Below are 23,365 nucleotides of genomic sequence, written 5' to 3' on the forward strand. Positions count from 1 at the left end.
GCAACCTAAAGTCACCGCCATAGAGGAAGCTAAAGACTTGTCAACCCTATCTCTTCATGAACTAATGGGATCACTAATGGCTCACGAGTTTAATCTCGATAAGCATTCTAGTGAGTCTTCAAAGGGAAAGAGTCTCGCCCTCACATGCTCTCCAAGTGATGGAGAAGATGAAGAGGAAGACGAGTTTGCTATGTTCACAAGGAATCTAGCTGGGTTGGTCAATGGACAAGGAAACAAAAGGTTCACTAATAATTACTCGAAAAAACGCTTTCCTAAGAAACGACCTAACTCCACCGTGGGATGCTTTAAATGTGGTGATAAAACTCACCAAATTAAAGAATGTCCCAAGTGGGATGAAATCAAATCAAAGGAAAGAAGAGAAAAGGTTAAAAAGGACTATAAACATAGAGTCATGAGTGCTATTTGGGGAATGTCCGACTCCGAGGAAGATGAGGAACTCATCGAGGAGGAACTAGAGGCTAAAACGTGTCTTACAAATCATGGTAAAGAAAAAGTCTCAAAAACCTCAAAACTTGAACACTTAAGATGCCTCATGGCTAATCCCGACGATTCCAACTCCGATTCCGACAACGAGGTAAATCATCTAAAGGCCAAGGCTAGAACTTACTCCAAAGAGAAAGTATGTAAGCTTCTTGACCAACTTCTTGACAAGTGTCGGTTTCAAAATGATAAGCTTGAGGTAATGCAAAATGAAATTGAGGAAATTGCTCAAGAGAAGTTTAATCTTAAAAATGAACTAAAAGCAACAGACATCGTCACTGTCACCTCTGAGGCCTATGATGAAGTTAAAAGAGTCAACAAGTTAAACAAACATTTGACTAAAGAACTAGAGCGTCTTAGGTTGACCCCCACGGACGTCTCTGACCTTGAAAATGTCAACACTACCTTGGTGATGCAAGTTTCCTCACTAACCAAGGAACGTGACGATCTTTTGAAGGACAAAGATGCTCTTGAGAATGAGATCTATGACTTTTTAGTTGAAGTTGTAGACTTAAGAGAAACAGTGTCTAAGACTATTGCTTCTGACAAAGATTTAGACAAGTCTAAAGAAAAGATTGAATGTTTGGAAAACGAAAACAAGGGTCTTAAGGGTGAGGTTGTTTGTCTAAAGAATGAAATAGAAGTTCTCCATGATAGGCTTACTTTCTTTCAAAAAGGTATGCCCGAATGTAGCACTTCTAGGTCTTCTCCTCATCATAGATCCGATGAAATCGTTGATCTAAACAAAAGACTTGACGAGATGACATCTAAATATGAAGAGTCCAAAGAAAGAATCATATATCTCGTGTCTAAACTCAACAACCACACCCATGACTTCATTATTGAGAAAAGATTGTCCATAGAAAGTGTTAACAATGATGAACTCAAGAGGGAAAAAGAAAAGAATTTACATCTCCTCTCTAGGGTTAAAGACTTGACCAATGAACTTGTTAATGCTAAAAACATCACTGAAAAATGGGAAGGAAGTCAAACCGTGTTAAACTTCCTCACGAATCAAACCGAGAGATGTAACAAAACTACTGGTTTGGGGTTCAAATGGAACAGTCAGACTGACTGTTGCATCCAGAAGCCTAAAACTGATTTTAGAAGGAGAAAATACGTGGGTCTTCCCGAATACATCATTTGCAACTATTGTGGTAACAATGGTCATGTTTTCAATGGGTGTACAAAACGATTTGATGACATTAACAAGAACATCAAAACAATAAAGCAAATATGGATTAGGAAAGATACCATAAGATATGTGGATCACAAAAGGGGACCCAAGTTTGTTTGGGTTCCTAAACTCAAAATCTAATCTTGTGTAGGGCTTGGTGAGAGGCGGCCGTAATTGGTACTTGGATAGTGGATGCTCTCGTCATATGACGGGTGATAGAAGCCAATTCCTCTCACTTAAAGCATACAATGGTGGCACGGTAAGGTTTGGTGACAACAAGAAAGGTGAAGTAATTGGCATTGGAAAAGTTGGTAAGTCACCATTACTTTGTGTCGACAATGTGCGGCTTGTCAAAGGTTTGAAACATAATATCCTTAGCATTTCTCAACTTTGTGATAAGGGTAATTTTGTAGAATGTAGTGCTAATATGTGTCGAATATTTGATGCCACTACTAATGAACTAATACTCAAAGGAAGACGTGTCAAAGATGTTTACTTAACTAATTTGAACTCTCTATCCGGTGACACCATGTCTTGCATGAGTGTAATGAACAATGATCCTTGGTTATGGCATAAAAGGTTTGGTCATATTAGTACAAAAACTCTTAATACCCTTAAAAGACTTGACTTAGTTGAAGGCATTCCTAATATGAAGTTTGATTTTGATAAAGTATGTGATGAATGTGCTAGAGGTAAACATGTTAGAAGTTCCTTTAAATCCAAAAGAATTGTGAGTACATCTCAACCTTTACAACTTTTACATATCGACTTGTGTGGACCAATGAGAACTAGAAGTAGAGGTGGTAGTCGTTATGTGTGTGTCATTGTTGATGATTACTCTAGGTTCGTTTGGGCACTCTTCCTAAGCTCTAAGGATGAGACATTTGATGAGTTTCTAATTTGGTTAAGAAAGATTCAAAATAAACTTGATTTAAAACTTATTTCAATGAGAACCGATCACAGAACCGAATTTGAAAACTCATCATTTGGTGCTTATTGTGATGACAATGGTGTATACCATAACTTCTCGGCTTCTAGAACACCACAACAAAATGGCGTGGTTGAAAGGATGAATAGAACCCTTGAAGGAATGGCTAGAACAATGTTATTAACAAGTAAGTTGCCTAAGAACTTTTGGGCCGAAGCGGTAAATACCACTTGCTACATTCATAATCGTGTCATGATAAGGAGTATATTGAATAAAACTCCCTATGAATTGCTACGTGGAAGAAAACCCAACATTTCATATTTTAGATGTTTTGGAAGCAAATGTTTTGTTCATAACAATGGTAAAAACAACTTGGGTAAGTTCGATCCACGTAGTGATGAAGGAGTATGTATTGGTTTCTCCGATCATAGTAAGGCCTATAAAGTTTACAATAAACGAACCTTGTTAATTGAAGAAAGCATCCATGTCATTTTTGATGAATCTAGTGTACTTGGACAGGTACAAAACGTGGATGATGATGATGATGATGATGATGAGTTTGAGATTGGTCTTGTTCGAAAGGACTTCGTGTTCGAGGATGAAGAAACTCCCAACGCTGCATTGCAACAGACACAGGGACTGTCACCTTCAAAGGAAATCAGCAACTTAGGGGGAACACGTAGTACATTTGCTACTGTTTCTTCTTTGGAAGCAACAGACCCAACGACTGTTGCCTCCACCTCCAGAACTGAAGCAACCCAAAACAGTAATGATGAAGATCACTCCAGGCCAGAAGAAACAGTCACTGTGACTGATGCTGCTGAGGGGGAACAAGAAACCATTGTTCCAAAGAAGTGGAAACATCAAAGCTCTCATCCACTTACTAATCTCACAAGTGATCTCAACTCGGGAATTCGAACAAGATCATCCCTCAACAATCTCGCTCATCTCAATGAGTATTGTGCCCACAATGCCTTCCTTTCTCAAATTGAACCTTCAAATGTAACAGTCGCCTTGACTGATGCAGATTGGTTGCTTGCCATGCAAGAAGAACTCAATCAATTCAAAAGAAACGAGGTATGGCACTTAGTCCCTAGACCGCCTAATCGTACCGTCATTGGTACTAGGTGGGTCTTTCGCAATAAGCTTGATGACTCGGGAGAAATTATAAGGAACAAGGCTAGGCTAGTGGTGCAAGGTTATAACCAACAAGAGGGTATTGATTACGATGAAACCTATGCACCGGTAGCTAGACTTGAGGCCATACGATTGCTTATAGCTTTTGCGGCTCACAAAGGCATTAAACTCTTCCAAATGGATGTTAAAACCGCTTTCTTAAATGGATATTTGGAAGAAGATGTCTTTGTAGAGCAACCACCGGGTTTTGAGAACAATGACTTGCCTAACCATGTTTTCAAATTAGACAAAACTCTTTATGGTTTAAAACAAGCACCAAGGTGTTGGTATGATAGATTGTCTAAGTTTCTTATTGAAAATGGTTTTAAAAGAGGCTCCGTTGACAAAACATTCTTCTTAAAGTCACAGTCAGACGAACTGTTGGTTGTACAAGTATATGTTGATGACATTATATTTGGTGCAACAAATGAACTCCTTTACTTATATTTTTTGGAACTAATGAAATCGGAGTTTGAAATGAGCATGATGGGTGAGCTAGGATTTTTCCTTGGGCTCCAAATTAAGCAATCAAAGGATGGAATCATGATCCATCAACAAAAGTATATTAAGGAAATGCTTAAGAAATTTGGGATGACTAATGGTAAGTCTCATGATACACCTATGGTAGCCGGGTCCAAATTGGACAAAGATGAATTCGGTAAGAATGTTAGTGATAAGGTGTATTGAGGTATGATAGGCTCACTTCTCTACTTGACCGCAAGTCGTCCCGACATTCTCTTTAGTGTTTGTTTATGTGCTAGGTTCCAAGCAAATCCGAAAGAATCACATTTTAAAGCCGTTAAACGAATTCTTCGGTATTTGATTGGAACACAAAATCTTTACTTATGGTACCCCTTACATTGTCCTTTTGATCTCATAGGCTTTTCGGATGCGGACTATGCGGGGTGCACGTTGGATAGAAAGAGTACCTCCGGAATTGCAACGTTCTTGGGTCCTTGCTTGACATCTTGGGGCTCAAAGAAACAAAACACGGTAGCTCTTTCTACGGCCGAAAGTGAGTATGTTAGTGCGGCACATTGTTGTTCTCAACTCCTTTGGGTAAAACAACAACTCTTGGATTTTGGTATTATTTTTGACTCCATTCCCTTAATGTGTGATAATACGAGTGCAATAAATATTTCCAAAAATCCTATTCAACACTCTAAAACCAAACATATTGATATTCGTCACCATTTTATTCGTGATCATGTGGAAAAAGGACATATTAAACTTATCTTTTGCAAAACCGAAAATCGAATTGCCGATATTTTCACTAAGCCACTTGCAAGAGAAAATTTTGAGAAATTTAGACTAGAAATTGGGTTAATTAATTGCTTGTGACTTTTAGTGTGAGTTTTACAAATTTCCTTAATTGATAAATTAAAATTGGATATATGTCATTAAGTATTCTAAGGGCATTAACATCATTTTTAGACCAAAAATTGACACCGTATTCGTGAGTCGGTAATCACTCAACCTCATATCTAAATTTATGTTTATAATATGTTACCTTGCGTCTTATCTCAAGTGATTAAAATTGATTAGTTGGGCCAACTACCTCACCTCCCTCATTTATTGGGCCATTTACTCCCTTCAACCCACCTTCTATCCCTATCCCTCGTCCAAACTTACTAACCCACAACACCCTTCATCTCCCAAATCCCTCAAAACTTACCTACCCTTAACCCACCATGGTAAAGACTTCCTTCAATACAACTATACCCGTCAAACCCACAAAAATGACCTCACCACCCGTCACATCTGACACACCAACCACAACAGCTCAAACCATGCCTTCACACAAAATCTCCCATGCCTTTCCTCCACAAACCTCAACCACGACTCCAACCCCTTCACCGAACCCGGATCTACCAAACCCTTATCCAACACCTCTCTCCACTGTCCCACCATCATCGGTCCCATCTGACGATATCCCCATCTCCACTATGGTCGGGCGTCGTACTCAAGGAGGTCGGAAGAAGAGTACTACTGTCCCAAGTTCCTCTTATGAAACGGTTACCGTGAATGTTGATGATTTTGAAGAAACTGAAATCGATTTGAATGAGAATCCAACTAAATCTGCCGAGTCAGATCCGATTCCGGCGAAGAAAAACAACAAAAGAAAAGATAAAGCCTCTTCATCCCAATTACCACCCATCTCTGAAAGTGTCGAGCAAAGCAACATTGAAAACCCCACTATTAATCCTCCTATTGAAACACCCAGTGAACCACCATTGAAAAAATCGAAACCTTCAAAGAAGAAATTAGTGTACCTTTCTCCCTCAGATTCGGTTTCCCTAACCTCTAAATGAGATTTGGCTCTTGTTTGGGATCACCTTGAAAGTCTAGATCTTCCTACCTCTATCTACAAAAACTATGAGAGGTTGATGAATCCAAAAGCCATCCATTCTCCTCGGATTTACAATCAATCTTGGTTCGAGCCTCCCGCCTTTCACACTGTCCGTGACATGATTTTGGTTCAAGGTTGGGAAAAATTGTTGGAAATGCGTGAACCGGTCTTTGTTAGTGAAGTGATTCAATTCTTTGCATCCGTCCGAGTTGACAAATCGGGTGAATTCCTCACGGCTAAGGTGAATGGTAAGCCTTTGAAACTTACTCAATCTGATTTTGCTACCGCCCTTGGTATCCCAACTGGAGGTTATGACAAACTCCCCTCCGAAACCTGGGTTGCTTTACCTTACGCCTCACCCCTCGGCGTTGCTCAAGTCGTGTGTCCTAAAGCAGTCTCTTGTGGTCCTGTTAGCAACACCCAAATACCCCCTCCTCTTCGAATTGTCTTTAACATGTTGTGTCGTTCCATTTACCCTTCGGGTGACCGGGGAAAACTCTCCATAGCCCAACAATACCTAATTTATCACATTGCAACTCACAAGAAGGTGAACTTAGTTGGGTTAATGTTTAAGCGATTTCATCTTATTTCGACCAAACTCCGCAAACCCTCTTCTAGCATGCTACACTTACCCTATGGAATGTGGTTGTCGGTTGTGCTCAAGGCACATGGGGTGTTAGTGAGTTCTAGCTTGGGGTCATTAGACATGTGTGACATTATGAGTAATGGTCAAATGGGGAAAATGCTTATCAAAGTGGAAAATGATGAATTGATTTACTGACAATTAAGACGGATCCTGAGGGTGGGTCATCTAGTCAAGTGAATACGGGTAGTATGCGGGAAGTTCTTCAAGCCGTGGCTGAGTTGAGTGCTTGGATTAAGCACGATGCTCATCAAAAGGATTTGGCCATCTCGGCTCTTGCCTCCACCGTGGACCTCATTCGTGGAGAAGTGGACATTATATCCACTCTTGTCTCAACAAAGGAACATGGTGATGATGCTCCATTGGATGATGATCCCTTGGGTAGTGGCTCGGATGGTGAACAAGCTTCCTCCCCTTAGCCTATCCCTTCTATTTTCGGCCCCCTTGACTTTGTCCTTGCCTTTTTCATTTTGTCCCACCGTGTTGTGCCCTTCTAAAACTATCTTTTTTTACTCGTTATTTTGATGCTTGGTGGTGTATCTTAAACTTTATTTAGCCATGGTGAACTATGGTTAACTTATGTTTAATCCATATGTTTATGTTGACTTTGTTACCTTGTCACGGTTATATGTGTCTTTTTGTGTTTTCTTGTGGTTATTTGCACTCTAATACCTTTGACATCCCTATCCGTTTGATGATGTCAAGAGGAGGAAAAGGTAAACTCATGCTTTTAATCTCTTTGCATTTTGATTAACTAATGTCTAGGCCTAACCTTCTTAGCTTTTACTCTTGTTTTGAGGCAATGTAAAATTGTCATGGTTAGCTTGATTCTAGTTCTTGCTTTATATAAGGTAATATATTCCCTTCTCTCATTTTATCTTGCTTTTTTAAAATCTTGAATTAAGGTGTTTACATTGCTTATACATTCGTTTGGGGCTTGTCATCATCAAAGGGGGAATTTGTTGGGTTCCTTAAATTGATGATAACATGCCCATTTGATTTGTGTTATCTTAGTTTACCTTTTCAGGATTAATGATTAAATCAAGCATGGATTAAGAAGCGTTGAAGTTGTTAACCATCCCATTGTATTGAGTATTAGTGTCATCTAATGTACAAGTGAGAAAGTAGAGTATCTTAGAGTAATAGAAACAAATCAAGACGATCACACTTTCATTAGTAAACAGCTGCTTGGATTGTTGCCACAATTCGTAACACTTGAAGCCTTTTTATCTTTCAAAAATCTTTCACGTGTCTCTTATTTTTCAAAGATAAACTTCAGATTTTTATTAGGATTTGGCCTTCAATAAAGAGTGGTTTGAATAATTATTAATTTAAAAATGTTTCCTCTTTATGCAAATTTGACCCTTTGGTCCTTTAGAAAACAAGAAATGCTTTTTGCCATATTTGTGTAAACATGTCATCATGTGACTTGTCTTTTCTCTCTTTGTTTTCTGAATTTGCATGAGCTTTTAAGGATATCTTTCAAACACTCTTTCTCTATTCTTGTCTTTGCAAAAGACCCTTCTTTGGTGCAAGTTTTGGGTGGTTGCTAAGGCTCTTCACATGTGTGGTATTTGACCCTTCAAAACTCTAGCAACCTCCTCACCCATTCTCTCTATAAAAGGCGAGCCATCTCCCTCATAAAATCCCAAGACTTCTTTCTGAAATTAATTTCAAGTTTGCAAAATTGTTTTTTCAAAGCTTTAAAACCGTGTGTCCTTTGCAAAACTTCTAAGAGTCTTCAAGTTGTTACGATCGTGGCTCACATTTTAACATACTAAACTCTCTTGCTTAAGAATTGTTGATCTTGTAAAAGTTGTCCATCTCTATTCTTTGCTAAGAATATGTTAGTGGAAACTTGATCCTATAACATTCTAAGTGTGTTAGTAGAGTTTAGGACGGAGTAGTCTTCAACTCTTGGCAACCGGAGTAGGTTGCGAGTTGGCTTGTCATAAGAACGGAGTAGTTCTTAGACTCGCTTTACAACCGGAGTAGGTTGGTGTCTTTTATTGTACGGGTCTTTGCTTACATTTCGACGTAACAGTTCATCATACTGTCACATTTGGCCTGTAGTCTGTATTCCATAAACTGAGACAAATAGATACAGTCCGAACAGTTGTTACTTTCATACTTCAGCAGGCATTCATTTTAGTACTCGTCTAATCTCGCAATATTACTCGAAGTATTCTCTCTTCTCTTTTGTTCTCTTAACTCACTTTAATTAATAAAGTTGTAGTTAAATTTTTAAATAGTACCTAATTCACCCCCTCCCCCTCTTAGGTACTTGAATCCATAAACTCAACACTTTTCATTTTGTTTGATTTTACCGTCAAGAAATAAAACATCATTTTTATATAGATAACAACAATCTGAACCGTTATAACTGTATACGTCCTGAACAATGGTTTAGGTATAACCGTTATATTTTATATTTCATTTTGTTTGATTTTACCGCCAAGAAAAAAAACATCATTTGGTACGATTTTTCCCTAACCCGCTGCAACAGCATAAAAAGTTTACAACAACAGTTTGATATATAACAACAAGAGAATAATTACACATAATGTAAAACATCTTGTTTGGATTGCTGATATTTTTACGGCTGCCGAGAACGGTTTTTTGGATTTGCTAGTCTCTTCATTAACCCAAATACCTTCATCATGATCATCTCGTGTATATATGTTTGGAATGTTAACATTTTCAACATCATTACCAAATTTCAATATAGAACTGTGATCAAGTCCTTCAAATTCGACGTCTTCATCATCTGGAATTCGGCGATGGCAAGATAGAACAACTGACCACTTCTTATCCATAGGATCGGTAACATAAAACACTTGTTTTGCTTGTGATGCTAATACAAAAGGATCTACCTTGTTTCCAACCTTGTCAAATTTTACTAATGTGAATCCTAAATCATCCTTTCCAACACCAATATTGTTGTCAACCCACTTGCATAGAAATAGAGGTATCTCAAAATCCATGTAGTCTAAAACCAATATCTCTTGAATAACTCCATAATATTGCATTGTACCCAAAATAGGATTTTTATCCTCTGAAGTAGCAAAGTATATTGTCTCAGAATCTACGTAAACTCCACTGTTTTGCATTGTGCTCGCCTTATCTTGAATGCGGGTGTAGAAAGTGTACCCATTGATCTCATACCCACTATAAAAAGTTGCACGAGCATTAGGACCAAAAGCGAGATGTCGTAGGCTAGGTGAGCAATCATCAATTGGGTTGTCATCATCGTAAATAGTATCCTTAAACCAGTCACTAAATTGCTTGTTATGCTCATTTGCATACCACCTTTCGTTCTTATGAGGGTGTTTTCCCCTAAGGTAACACTGATGTTCCATACTGTAAGGCTGGACATAATCATCGTTAAAAAGAACATATGTATGAGCTCTATGTTGCATGTCAGGTGACATATCCTTGGAAACATGAACCCTTAGACCTTTTCCATTCATCCAGTCACTATGACGATTCGTAGGAGTTCCAATTAACTCATCCAAGGAGAGGTACGCGTAACAATATGAAAGAACTTCATCGATAATGGTTCGCTCAGCAATACACCCCTCTGGACGATGCCTATTAGATGTGTAATCCTTGTAAACTTTCATCAATCGTTCGAATGGGTACTGATATCTCAAATACACTGGCCCGAGATACAAAACCTCCCGGACTAGGTGGACAATCAAATGAAGCATGATAGTGAAAAATGAGGGATGAAAATACATTTCAAACTGACAAAGACTGGTGACGAGGATGTCCTTGAAAGTTTCCGCTTCATCGGGATCAATGACTTTACTGTTGATTGATTTGAAGAAATAGCAAAATCTAATTATAGCATGTCGAACCATTGAAGGTATAATGGAACGAACGACCACAGCTAGTAGTTGTTGCATCAATGTATGACAGTCATGTGACTTTAAGCCAATAAGTTTTAGGTCCTGCAACGAAACAAGGCTTCTAATATAAGACGAATAGCCCTCTGGCACCTTAATACCATGCAAGCATTCGCAAAACTATTTTTTCTCCTTTTTTGAAAGAGTATGAGCTGCAGGCGTTAAAAATGTCCGATTTCCTTTTGTTTTAGCTGCCAGCTCGGGCCTAATACCCATCTCAACCATATCATCCCTAGCCGCCGTGTTGTCTTTTGTCCTACCCGGAACATTCAGTAGAGTATTGATTATATTATCACAAACGTTCTTTTCAATGAGCATAAAATCTAGGCAATGTCTAACCGGGAGGTCACACTAGTACGGAAGTTTGGTAAAAAATATTGATTTTTTTTATAACCACGAGTAGACAACTTAGGTCCCTTCTTCCCATACGTTATCTCAATATCTTTCACTTTCTCATACACTTCATGACCATTCAAAATCTGAGGACTTCCACGCTGCTCAGGACACCCATTAAATGCCTTATGAAGCTTACTATGATGATGATCAGGGCATAACCATCGACGATTTCCCTTGTACACATGCTTGCGAGAATGCTTCAAATATTCTAATTCAACATCCCCCCCCCCCCCCCCACACACACACAATGGGAAAGCCTCTTTCCCATGTACAGTATGTCCATAAAGATCGCCTTACGCCGGAAAGTCAGTTATTGTACACAATAACATAACTCACAGATTGAAACTTTCTTTCTTATAACCATCAAACACCGGTATCCCTCTTTCCCACAGAATCTTCAGATCATCTAGAAGTGGTTCCAAATATACATCTATGTCATTTGCAGGTTGTCGAGGGTCAGATATCAACAAAGACAACATCAGACACTTCCGTTTCATGCAAACCCATGGGGGTAAATTATAGATGGCCAACACCACTGGCCAAGTACTGTGTTGGGTACTCATGTTTCCATGAGGGTTCATTCCATTTGTGGAGAGCGCTAAACGCAAGTTACTTGCTTCTTTGGTGAAGTCAGGATATTTAGCGTCAAACTCTTTCCACTGTTGACCATCCGCTGGGTGTCTTAACTTTCCATCTGCAATCCTTCTACTACTATGCCAAGTCAACATTCTTACATCATCTTCATTAAAATAAATCCTTATGAATCTTGGTATTATTGGAAAATACCATAGCACCTTAGCTGGAATCCCTTCCTTACTCTTATAATGCCATACAGAGCAACGCGGACAATATGATAATTTCTCATAATCTTTAAGGTACAATATGCAGTCCTTGGGACAAGCATGTATTTTCTCATTTTCCATGCCCATTTCTCTAATCATTTTTTTAGCCTCATATGTCCGACTCGGAAGAACATTATTATCAGGAAGCATGTCACATAGCAAAGCTAGAAGTGTTGGATTAAGTGTCCTTCGACAATAATGCGATCACAACTGTCGATCATAATGATCACATATTTAAATCTCATATTTAAGAATACATGTGGGAAGTAATATTTTACAGTCAACTGGTCCACACATATCGGTAATGATTGGCTGACTAGAATTTGACATTACTGTCGTGCGACGGTGGTGATCAGTTGATCCCCTTAGGTCATACCTATAGGGAAATACTCTTAATTGATTATTTAATTAATCGTATGCCGATACGAGTTAATTAAATTGCTTAAAATTGACGGATGATTTTGTGAGTAAAATTAACGTGTCTCATTGTAATTCGATTAAATAAAATACGTACTAAGTAATTAAATTGTTTTATTACTTAGATAAAATTATTGTTTACGAAACAATTGAAATTGAATGAATAATTTATTATAAATACAAGACGTTGTAATTTATAATTTGATAAACCATTTTGGTACATGTATTCAAGAATTACTAGTGAAATTTTTTATGTGACATATTTTATTAATATGTTGATTTTTAATATGTTAAAAATACATTATAGTGTAACATGTCATGTAACATGTGACACATGACAAAATTGACAAATGACAATATAAAATGGACCTTCCATTTTACGTTGTGTGTGCCGAAATGGAGGGAGTATTAGAGTTAAATTGTGTTGACTATTTTAAATAAGGGAAACACAATGATTGTACTCTAGTTTTAGCCATGCAACCCTATTACTTTTGAGAAGAGCAATTTTTTCATGCATTGGCCACAATACTTCCCCCAACCGGTTTTTAGCACGAAAAATGGCAAAAGTTTTTCATATAATTATTCACTACTTCATCATCTATTTTTCCAGTGTTAGAAAAATTAATCAACTCACTACTTTTGTGAAAAACTTTAGAGAAATAAAACTCAAAAAATTCTTCTCTCTTGACCGAAAATACAAGAGAACAAAATACCATTTTTGTGTCCCAATTTTAAGTAAGATTAGTATTATTACTAGTTCATAATAATATTAGTTATTAAGGGTGTTCCTTGGGTATAAACTTTTGGGAGAGATTCTAATTTTAATCTTAGTTCTCCATTATTGGAAAGCTCAAGAACTAACAAGTAGGAGATCTTGTTGGTGCCCAAAATCCGAAACACCAATGTAAGAAGTGACGATTTCTTCTCTACTTTGTTTTATGTTTGCATGCATAAGATCTTGTATTTATTTTATGACCAAATAAATTAATTCATTTATGAATATGTATACTAATGAGATTAATGAATTCCAACAAGTGGTATCAAGAGCCTTAGGTTGTTTGCATGCAAATCGGTTTATTGTTTTTCTGAGTTAATCTTATTAACAAATAAAACTTGTAATTTTGTGTTTGTTATGACATATCACGAAATCACTTTTCATGTTAAAGTTTCTGGTCCTAAAATGTATTTGGGCTATTTTGGTTCATTTATGGATTTTATTGTTCAATTTATATATTATTGGCATTAAAATGTGATTTTTATGATAAAAATGTCATTTTTGGACGAAAAATAGATAAACTTCTAATTTTTCAGTGGTTTTTGGATATGTTTTCACATGTATTATCTACTGATGGCATGTTAAATCTCGTGATAAACTAAGTTATTTTGCATGAAATATGGATTTTATAAGCTTAAATCGAATTTAAAGGGTTTATTAGGTTAATATAAGTTATATTTCAAATCTGGTCATGAAAATTTAATATGTTGTCACATGCATTTTTACTCAGTGTGTGTACAAATCTTATAGGTATTGGACTCCTTTAGCATGATTTATGAATTTTTTGAATAAAAATTAAATAAATAGTGACTTTATTTAGTATATAATGCTAAAACATATTTCATGACTAAAGAAAAATGTCGCATATTGCATTTTATCATATATTGTAGATCTAAAAATGAAAAGTTGATGAAAATAAATTTTCTCATATTTTAATGGTCATATTCGTTAAAACCGATAAACCGCAACATTTTTTTTCTCGATATTTTTTCGAAATATTTAACCTAAGTTTTGAACATTATGTGTGTCATAGTATTTTTTCAGAATGTTCATGAGTTTAAATTTCAAATTTTGGAATTATTTGAAATTTTAATTATTTAATTTGAAGTTTATAGCATAATTTTGTATTTTTGGTTCATAATGAAAAATATTAAGAAATCAAGTTGATTTATTGTCAAAATATTAGTGAAGACTAAGTTTAGAGTCCTAATATGGTTAGGATAATTAACTTGTATATAAATATAAATTTATGTAATTATTGTGATTTTAATATGTTAAATCTCGCAAATCCATTAAAACCGATAAAATATATGATATTGGTTCTTAAAAGGCTCTTTAGCATAAAATTAAGCATGTTCATACAAATTATAATGCTGCATTTTATTTATGATTGTCATATTTTTTTAATAATTTTTGAATTATGTAATTTTACTTAGTATGGCCTTAGTTTTTAATTGGTATTACCCGAAATGTATGGGAATATCAATTCGGTTGTAATTATTGTGATCTCGTATCACCGTTTTGTAATTTAATAGATTTAATTTTTATTACAAATGTATAATAGGAAATTATGTATTTTTTATTTATTATTTGTAATTTTCCCGGAGTTTCCATGAAGACGGTGTTACCTCGAGATGCGTGCCTGACATCAAGATCAAGGGACCAAAGGAGTTGGTTTCCGAATTTGTAATAGTTTATTAGATTTACTATTTTAGGAAGGCCATACAAGGATTTTATTTTTATGCTTTGCATTTTATTTATATGTTGCATGCATCGCTAAATCGCCATAACTAAACATGCATTTTATATCGAGTTTATCGACCGTGTCAATTACAATTATCGTAGTTCACCACTTTAGTTCACTTAAAACATGATAGATAATAAATTGACATGACCTCTCGCTAAATAAACAATTGAGTCTTAGCCTTACCAAAAATTAGAAACCATGAAAACCTATTTCGTGAGGGAGTGCGCTCGGCCAAACCGGGGTACAAACCTTGTTACGTAGGGGAAGTGGGTGATTAATGTCTATCCACCGAATTCATGTTGATGAAGGTTGTATCGCCAAAGCGTGCCCAAGTTAATGTGAATTTGGATCATGGACACATTTATTCGAAATTTGGGTTGTACTCGACAAAAGTATTCTCGACCATAGCCGGATGTGTTTTGGGCTAAAGATAAAAATTAATGTAATTTTATCGACCAAGAGTTCTAAAAGTAGAATCGATTAAAGGGTTAATCCACCGAGTTATATTGATAAGAGATGTATCGCCAAAGCGTGCCCAAGTTGATATGAATTTGGGTCTTGGAATCATTTATCAAAGTTGGGTAGAGGTCACTAGATAAATGCAATAAAACTTGTTTATATTGAAATTTACGAGTATTATTATTATTTTAAAAATGACAAGTGCTTTATTCCTTCTATTTTTTGTTTTGTAGACCAATTTTATTTCTCATAACAAATGGCCGCACCAAACAACAACTCTCACGCTCTCACTAATGTTTCATGGCTTCGATCCTTCATGGATCGTTGTAAACTTGAAAAGAATGGGTCAATTTTCTCCGATTGGGATGCCCAACTCAAATTTGCCGCTCAAGGTGACGACAAGCTTCGTTCCTCATTGAGGCCTCTCCACCCGAATCTAATGCTAGGTCGAGTGCCGCCACTAAGGAAGCATATGAGGCTTACCACAAAGAGTCCGTCGTTATCAAAAATGTGTTGATTTTTGCTATGGAGGCGGCTCCAAAGGAGAGCCTTTAAAATGGGCACCGCTTATGAAATCTATTCCAAACTTGTGATAATGTTCTCACAAACACCAAGGATCGTCCAATATGAGGCGGCCTCGGCATTCTTTGATCTCGATTTCAAGGAGGGCCAAAAGGTTAGCCCTCACGTGCTCAAATTGTTGGAGCTAGTCGAGACATTGAAAATTCAAAAGGTTGAAATCCCCATGGAGCTCATTGTTGATAGGATTCTTCACTCCTTATCCAAAGTCAAAGCATATGTGAAATTCCGGGTGAATTTTAATATACAAGACAAGGACGTGTCTCTTGAGGAGTTGCACAAGTTATTTGTGCAAGCCGAAAGAGACATGGGGCTAAATATTAGCCCACCTAAGGATGTGCTAAATATAAGCACTAAGAGGAAGGGGAACACTACTACAAATACAGGCAACTACAACGGCCCTTTAACAACGCTTATTCACGAAAATCATCAAAACACGTTGTAGAATTGATGCCGCGAATTTTACCAAATTTAATTACAACGGTTCTGTGTTGGTAACCGTTGTTATTGGTCTTAACAACGGGTCATACTTTCAAAACTGTTGTTAATATAAAAACTAATAACAACGGTTAAATTTTAACCGTTGTTAATAATTTGGCGCAAAATTATTGAAAAGTAATTACAACGGTGTGTTTAGAACCCGTTGTTAATACCTTTTAACAACGGTTGTAGACTCAATACCCGTTGTTATTAATGTTATGAAAATCTTAAAAATAACAGATTGCTTTATTCTGCTATACGCTACAAAACACAAACACAAGCTAATATTGCTACTATATCATCCTCCATTCCTCCCTGATCGTCTCTCTGTCTTCATCTCCATCACTGTTGTCACCGTCTTCTCTCCCTCATCGTGTTTATCAATCAGGTATATATATGTTTCTTAGCAACGCTTATAGATATAGGATTTTTTGGGTTATTATCTAATTTGTTGATAATTTAGCTTAATTGCTTTCTTGAATTTCGTTTATTTGTTTGCTTATTATTGTATTTTCTGAATTAGTTGCCTATTATTACGAATGTAGAATAATGACTCGAACTTGATGCAAATATGAGTGACCGCACCTACAAGGATGGTTTAGCTGAATTTTATGAATTCGTTTCGAACAATTTGAAAGGTTCTTCTAGTATTGCATGTCCTTATGAAAGATGTGGTAATATTAGCTATATGGCTTTTCCGGACGTTAAAATACACCTAGAAAAGTGGAGATTTAGTCGATCCTATACACGTTGGATTTTTCATGGGGAATCATTAGAGGAAGAGAATAACTCTGAAGAAGATGATGTTGAGGTACACGAAAGGCTAACTGATGATCCTGAGTTTGCCGAGTTTTTTGAGTTGGAAGAGTTGGAAGTAGAGAAGTTGAATGTTGGGTCTATAGATAATGAAGAGAATGATGATGAGTCGATTGCTTTTGAAGATGTAGGTGATGACACTAGTAATTGGGATGCCCTTAACAACATGTATGAGAAGTTGTGTGAGTCTGAAGCACCTCTGTATCCTGGTTGTAAGTTCAAAAAAAATGTCGGCTGTGGTGAAGTTGTATAATATCAAGGGGGCAAATGGGGTGAGTGACACGTGTTTCACTAGTTTTTTAGCCTTGATAAAGGAGTTGCTTCCTGATGGTAATGTTCTACCTATTAAGACATATGAGGCGAAAAAACTAATAAGAGGAGTGGGTATGAAATATGAGAAAATACATGCATGTCCAAATGATTGCATATTGTATCGAAAATTATATCAAAACTTAACCAATTGCCCTAAATGTTTGGAGTGGAGTTATAAGGATAAGGAAGGGATCCCGGCTAAGGTGTTGTGGTATTTTCCATTGATACCAAGAGTCATAAGGATTTATGCGAATCCCGATGATTCAAAAATGTTAACTTGGCATGAAACAGGAAGAATAAATGATGGAAAGCTAAGACACCCGGCAGATGGTATGCAATGGAAATCGTTCGACGCTAAGTATCCCGAGTTCGGCAATGAACCTAGAAACTTACGTCTAGCGCTGTCCACTGATGGAATGAACCCACAAGGAAACATGAGTAGCCAACATAGTACTTGGCCAGTAGTGTTGGCTATTTATAACTTACCTCCATATGTGTGCATGAAAAGAAAGTATTTGATGTTGTCGTTGTTAATTTCCGGCCCTAAACAACCTGGAAATGATATAAATGTATATTTGGAACCTCTTCTAGTTGATTTGCGATTGTTGTGGGATAGTGGGATAGAAGTATTTGATGCATATAAGAACGAAACTTTCAATTTGAGAGCGATGTTATTGTGTACAATAACTGACTATCCGGCTTATGGCGACCTTTCTGGGCACACAGTTCATGGGAAAGAGGCTTGTCCATTGTGTGGGGAGGATATCGAGTCTGAATACTTGAAGTCTTCTCGTAAGTATGTGTATATGGGAAATAGGAGGTTCTTGTATCATGACCATTGTTATCGCAAGATGCAGAAAGCATTCAATGGAAGACAAGAACTTCGTCAACCTCCTAGAATTTTGAGTGGGCATGAAGTTTATCAGAAAGTAAAGCATATTGAGATAGATTATGGGAAGAAGAGCGGCTCTAAATTGTATACTCGTGGGTATAAGAAAAGATCCATATTTTTTGATAAACTTCCATATTGGCCTGACCTGGAGGTCAGGCATAGCCTCGATTTCATGCACATTGAGAAAAATGTCTGTGATAATATTATCAATACCCTTCTGAATGTTCCTGGTAAAACAAAGGATAACGCCGCAGCTAGGGAAGATATGAAAATGATGGGTATTAGGCTAGAGTTGGCAGCACAGAAGAGAGGTAATCGTACATTTTTACCGCCAAAGCACTTATACCCTTTCACGGAATGAGAAAAAAGAGTTCTGTGCTTGCTTGAATGGAATTAAAGTGCCACATGGTTATTCGTCGAACATCAAAAGCCTAGTGTCGATGCAAGACCTAAAACTCACCGGGTTAAAGTCACATGATTGTCACACTTTGATGCAACAATTACTACCTGTGGCTATTCGTTCCATTTTACCTGAAAAGGTAAGATATGCTATAACTAGATTATGTCTCTTCTTCCAGTCCATATGCGAGAAAGTCATCGAACTCGATGACGCGGATTCATTGCAGGACCTCGTTGTAACCTCTCTTTGTCAGTTGGAAATGTATTTTCCACCCTCTTTCTTCACTATCATGATTCATCTGACCATTCACTTGGTTAGGGAGATTTTGTACCTTGGGCCCGTGTACTTGAGATACTAGTATCCTTTCGAAAGATTGATGAAAGTCTACAAGGAATATACATCTAATCGGTATCGTCCGGAAGGTTGTATTGCTGAACGCGCTATTTTAGACGAAGCTCTTTCATATTGTTACGCTCATCTCTCCCCTGAGGAGTTGATTGGCGTTCCTAAGAATCGTCATAGTGACTGGATGACCGGAAAAGGTATTAGGGGCCGGGTTGAAAAAATTGTGACACGTGAAATGTTGCATTTAGCACACACGTATGTGCTAAACAACGAAGATGAGGTGCAACCTTATATTCAACAACACAAAGATAAGCTCAAATACGATCACCCAAACAAGACCGAGAAGTGGATTGCGAACGAGCATACGAAGACGTTTGCAGAGTGGTTTAGGAATATTGTCTTAGAGTGTACGGATCAAACTGATGATGACATCTCTCCTAGGTTACTACGTCTTGGTTTAGGTCCAAATGCCAGGGTCACCTTTTACAACAGTTTTGCCATTAATGGATATACTTTTTACACCCGTGAGCAAGATGAGTTGAGCACAATGCAAAATAGTGGTGTGAATTCTGAATTTGAGGCAATGCACTTTGCTACTTCAAAAGATAAAAAGCCTATTTGAGGAAAATGCCTTTATTATGGTGTTATTCAAGAAATATTGGTACTAGATTACATTGATTTCACAATGCCTTTGTTTCGATGTAACTGGGTTGATAACAACATCCATTGTGTCTGAAAGGATAAGATGGGATTTACGTTGGTCAATCTGGGTAAGGTTGGCAATAATAAGGATGATCCTTTCATAATGGCATCCCAAGCTAAACAAGTGTTCTATGTCACCGATCCTATGGATAAGAAGTGGTCTGTTGTACTGTCTATAAGGAGTAGAAGGAGTAGTCCATCCGATAATGGTGATGATGATCAGGATGTCGTTTTTGAAGGAATGGATCACTCTAACACTGTATCTTATTTCGACGATGTTGACACTGATCATGAGGACACTGAAAGCTATATATGCGTGATGACCATGGTGAAGGTATTTGGGTTAACGAAGAAACTATGACATCCAAGAAACGTCCTCGATCCTGAGATAGTTCATCAGGACACAGTGATATGGACGACCAACATTTTGAGTCATTTTCAGACCAATAATTTGATGGTTTAATTTATTTGTAAATCAATAATAGTCATTGTTAAATAAAAATTCCCAAATTTGTTGTAGCTTAGATATGCTAGTGTTGGTGTTGAAATTGCTGAATAATGTTGATCTTATTATTAGATGTGGATGCTGGTGTTGAAATTGCTGAATAATGTTGCAGTATATGGTGCTTCTGCTGTTACAGTATGTATTGTTACAGGTTTGGACTGTAATGGAATTACAGTAATTTTTTTTAAAAAAAAAGAGGTTCAACAATAACAACGGTTATAGTTACATTACCCGTTGTTATTACAATCAACAACAGTTATATTTAAATTACCCGTTGTTAATACTTTCAACAGCGGTTGTAGTACCCCTACCCGTTGTCATTGATTTTTTTGACATATTTCATTTTGGCGCAAATTTAGTGAAAATATATTACAACGGGTATATTTTAACCGTTGTAATAAAGATTTGACAACGGTTGACTTTTATTGACCCGTTGTTATTAACATATAACAACGGTTTTGCTTTGAGAACCCGTTGTCAATAGTTTGTCTTAATAAAAAACTAATTTACAAACACATACAGCATAAAGCATACCATACACAAACACACACAACACCAGTCAACCGTTGGTATCCTGAGTTTATTCTTCTCTCTTCCTCGCTTTTTACATTCTCGTCGCCGGCCGTCGCCCAGTTTCCGACGCCCAGATTCCATTGCCTTCCCTTATCATCCTGCTCGTTCTCTTTATCATCATCATCATCAGGTATGTTCACTTTAATTTTGTGTTTCGTCATTAGGGTTTTAAGACGATGATCATCTTTTTTTCTTTTTCATGCATCTGTTTGTTTTACGTCTTCTTTGTTATCTTTATCATCCCGCATCATCTACTTCACTCCTCTTATTAGGGTTTATGATTTTAGAAGCTTAATCTGTTGTTTTAAATTTTCATTTCTATTACGGTTTAGGGTTTTAGATCATACTCTGCATGTAAGTACGTTGTTAAGTTGTTCATTTCCTATATCATTCATATTTGGGTTTTAAGATTATCATGGGTGAAAAACGGAAAAGAAGTCAAAAGAACAATAATCCTGGGGATAATAAACCTGGTGAGAGGGGTGCTACAAAGTGCCAGAGATGCCTTACAGCTATAGCCGCTAAAGAACCGATGGAAATAACATGGAGTGAGAAGGGTTTCCCTACTGGTCCAAATGCGGGTTTTTTATCCAGTTGGATTGGATGTTGCACAAGACAGTTTGTGCCTATCCATTTAGATGATTTTAGAAATTTGAATCCAAAATTGGCGGAGTTATACTTGGCTCGTGTAAAGGAAGCCTTTATTATACCCGATGAAAGCCATGATAAGTATTTTATGCATAAGGCAGCGAATGTCCACAGGCAGTGGAGGTGTGACATTGCTAGGGACTGGTTGTATGTGGACAAGGCAACGGGGGAGATGCGTAAGAGCCCACCGGGAGACAATAAGTGTCCCACCATCAGTCAGGAACAATGAGATCTTTTCAAAGAGATGAGAACTACTGAGAAGTTCCTGGTTAAATATCCTCGCCTTTTAACGATTTACCTATCATTTTTTTAATTAATGAGTCCTTTATATAATCTTTTTATTATCTCATCTACTTGCGCTTTTATATAATTATTTGAAGGCCGTTAGCAGAAGAAATCGTGCTAACATTTCATGCAAGAAGGGGAAATGGTATGGTTCTCAAAGCGGTTACAGAAAGATAGAAGAGAACCTCGTAAGTAGCATGCATTATTCCCTACTGTGAGACTTTTTTTTTTTTTAATCACACTTGGACTTGCATTGATACACATTTACATGTATAAATGTTACCATGTTAATGTGTAGGTGGCAAAGGGAGTGACCAACTTGGATCGGCATGTAACTTATAAAGAAGGGCACACGCCTAAAGGATCCCGGTCGTCGCGTGACAAATATGATGAGGAAGTGTTGGCCAACATAGTAAGCATTATTTTATTAAGACGAGTTCATTACTAACTTTATTATTTTAGTCACAAATATAATTTGAAGTTTATTTAATATATTATAGGACAACGTATTGAAAGAGGTAGAAGAAGGGAAATTCACTCCCAGTGGTCGTAATGACGTTCTTGCTAGAGCGATCGGCCGACCCGAACATCCAGGTCGTTTGAGGGGCGTCCCGTTACAGGTTGGAGTAACGAAATATTATGGGACAACTGCCCCGATAAAGAAGAAAAGGAAGACTAAGTATGAGAAGGCTGACATGGTACCATTAATTCTATTATTTTCATTTAAGTTCAATTCACATGTTATTGTTGGGATAAAAATTGCTGAAACATTACATTCTTGGCACGCAGCTTCAGTTAATGGCATCCGTACTACTAAAGTTGAATGCTGGAGGCAAGCTTTCCGAAGAAGAAGTGAAGATGATGGAGGATGTCATTAACAAAGGGGGTAATAAGGTACAACAGATTGGTCAAGAGGCCGCTACTACCTTGGCAATACATGAGAAGGAAGTATCGGTCAACGAGATTGAAAGATCGGGTCCCTAATGCTTCAAGTCAGAACAACTAAAGCCGATCAGGTACCACCTAATACTTCCTTAATTTTCTTTTCTTTTTTTTTTTGGGTAAGATCAGGGGGTGTGTTCCCTGCCAGCTCTAATGTAACTTCTGACATCGTGCCATTGGTTAATTTTATTAGGTAAATAATGGGTCTGAAAAGGAGATGCAACTTGAGAAGACAGTGTGAAAACAAAGATAGATCCCCTTCAAGTCGGTTCCTGTTTTCAGTAAGGTATGCATACATGAAGTGTTTAATTAGTTAAATTTATATGAATTCTATTAAATTTTGGGATATAATAATGTATGTGTATATTCTTCAGGCCGTAAACAAGAGGGTAGTAGTTATTCTTGCTGACCCTAAATTCGAAAATCCAAATGTGCGTGTTGGCTGGGGTCTCGTTGAAATGCAAACCAAATCAGCAGCGGTAACTGTAGTAGTTCATGGCGAAAAACTTTTGCCGAATCATAGAAAAGTAGAGATAACCACAGTCTTTCCAGGCCATGAAAACTTTC

General features: G+C 37.1%; 1 long non-coding RNA gene across 1 annotated transcript; it reads left to right on the forward strand.

Moving 5' to 3' along the window:
• The first annotated feature begins 22,016 nt into the window (after positions 1-22,016).
• Positions 22,017-22,490, forward strand: LOC141627139 (uncharacterized). The gene is made up of 3 exons (XR_012536701.1): positions 22,017-22,044; positions 22,155-22,268; positions 22,357-22,490. It is a non-coding gene; the product is annotated as an uncharacterized LOC141627139 (long non-coding RNA).
• Positions 22,491-23,365: the final 875 nt, after the last annotated feature.

This window comes from Silene latifolia, chromosome Y (assembly GCF_048544455.1).
Source record: "Silene latifolia isolate original U9 population chromosome Y, ASM4854445v1, whole genome shotgun sequence".
NCBI lineage: Eukaryota > Viridiplantae > Streptophyta > Magnoliopsida > Caryophyllales > Caryophyllaceae > Silene > Silene latifolia.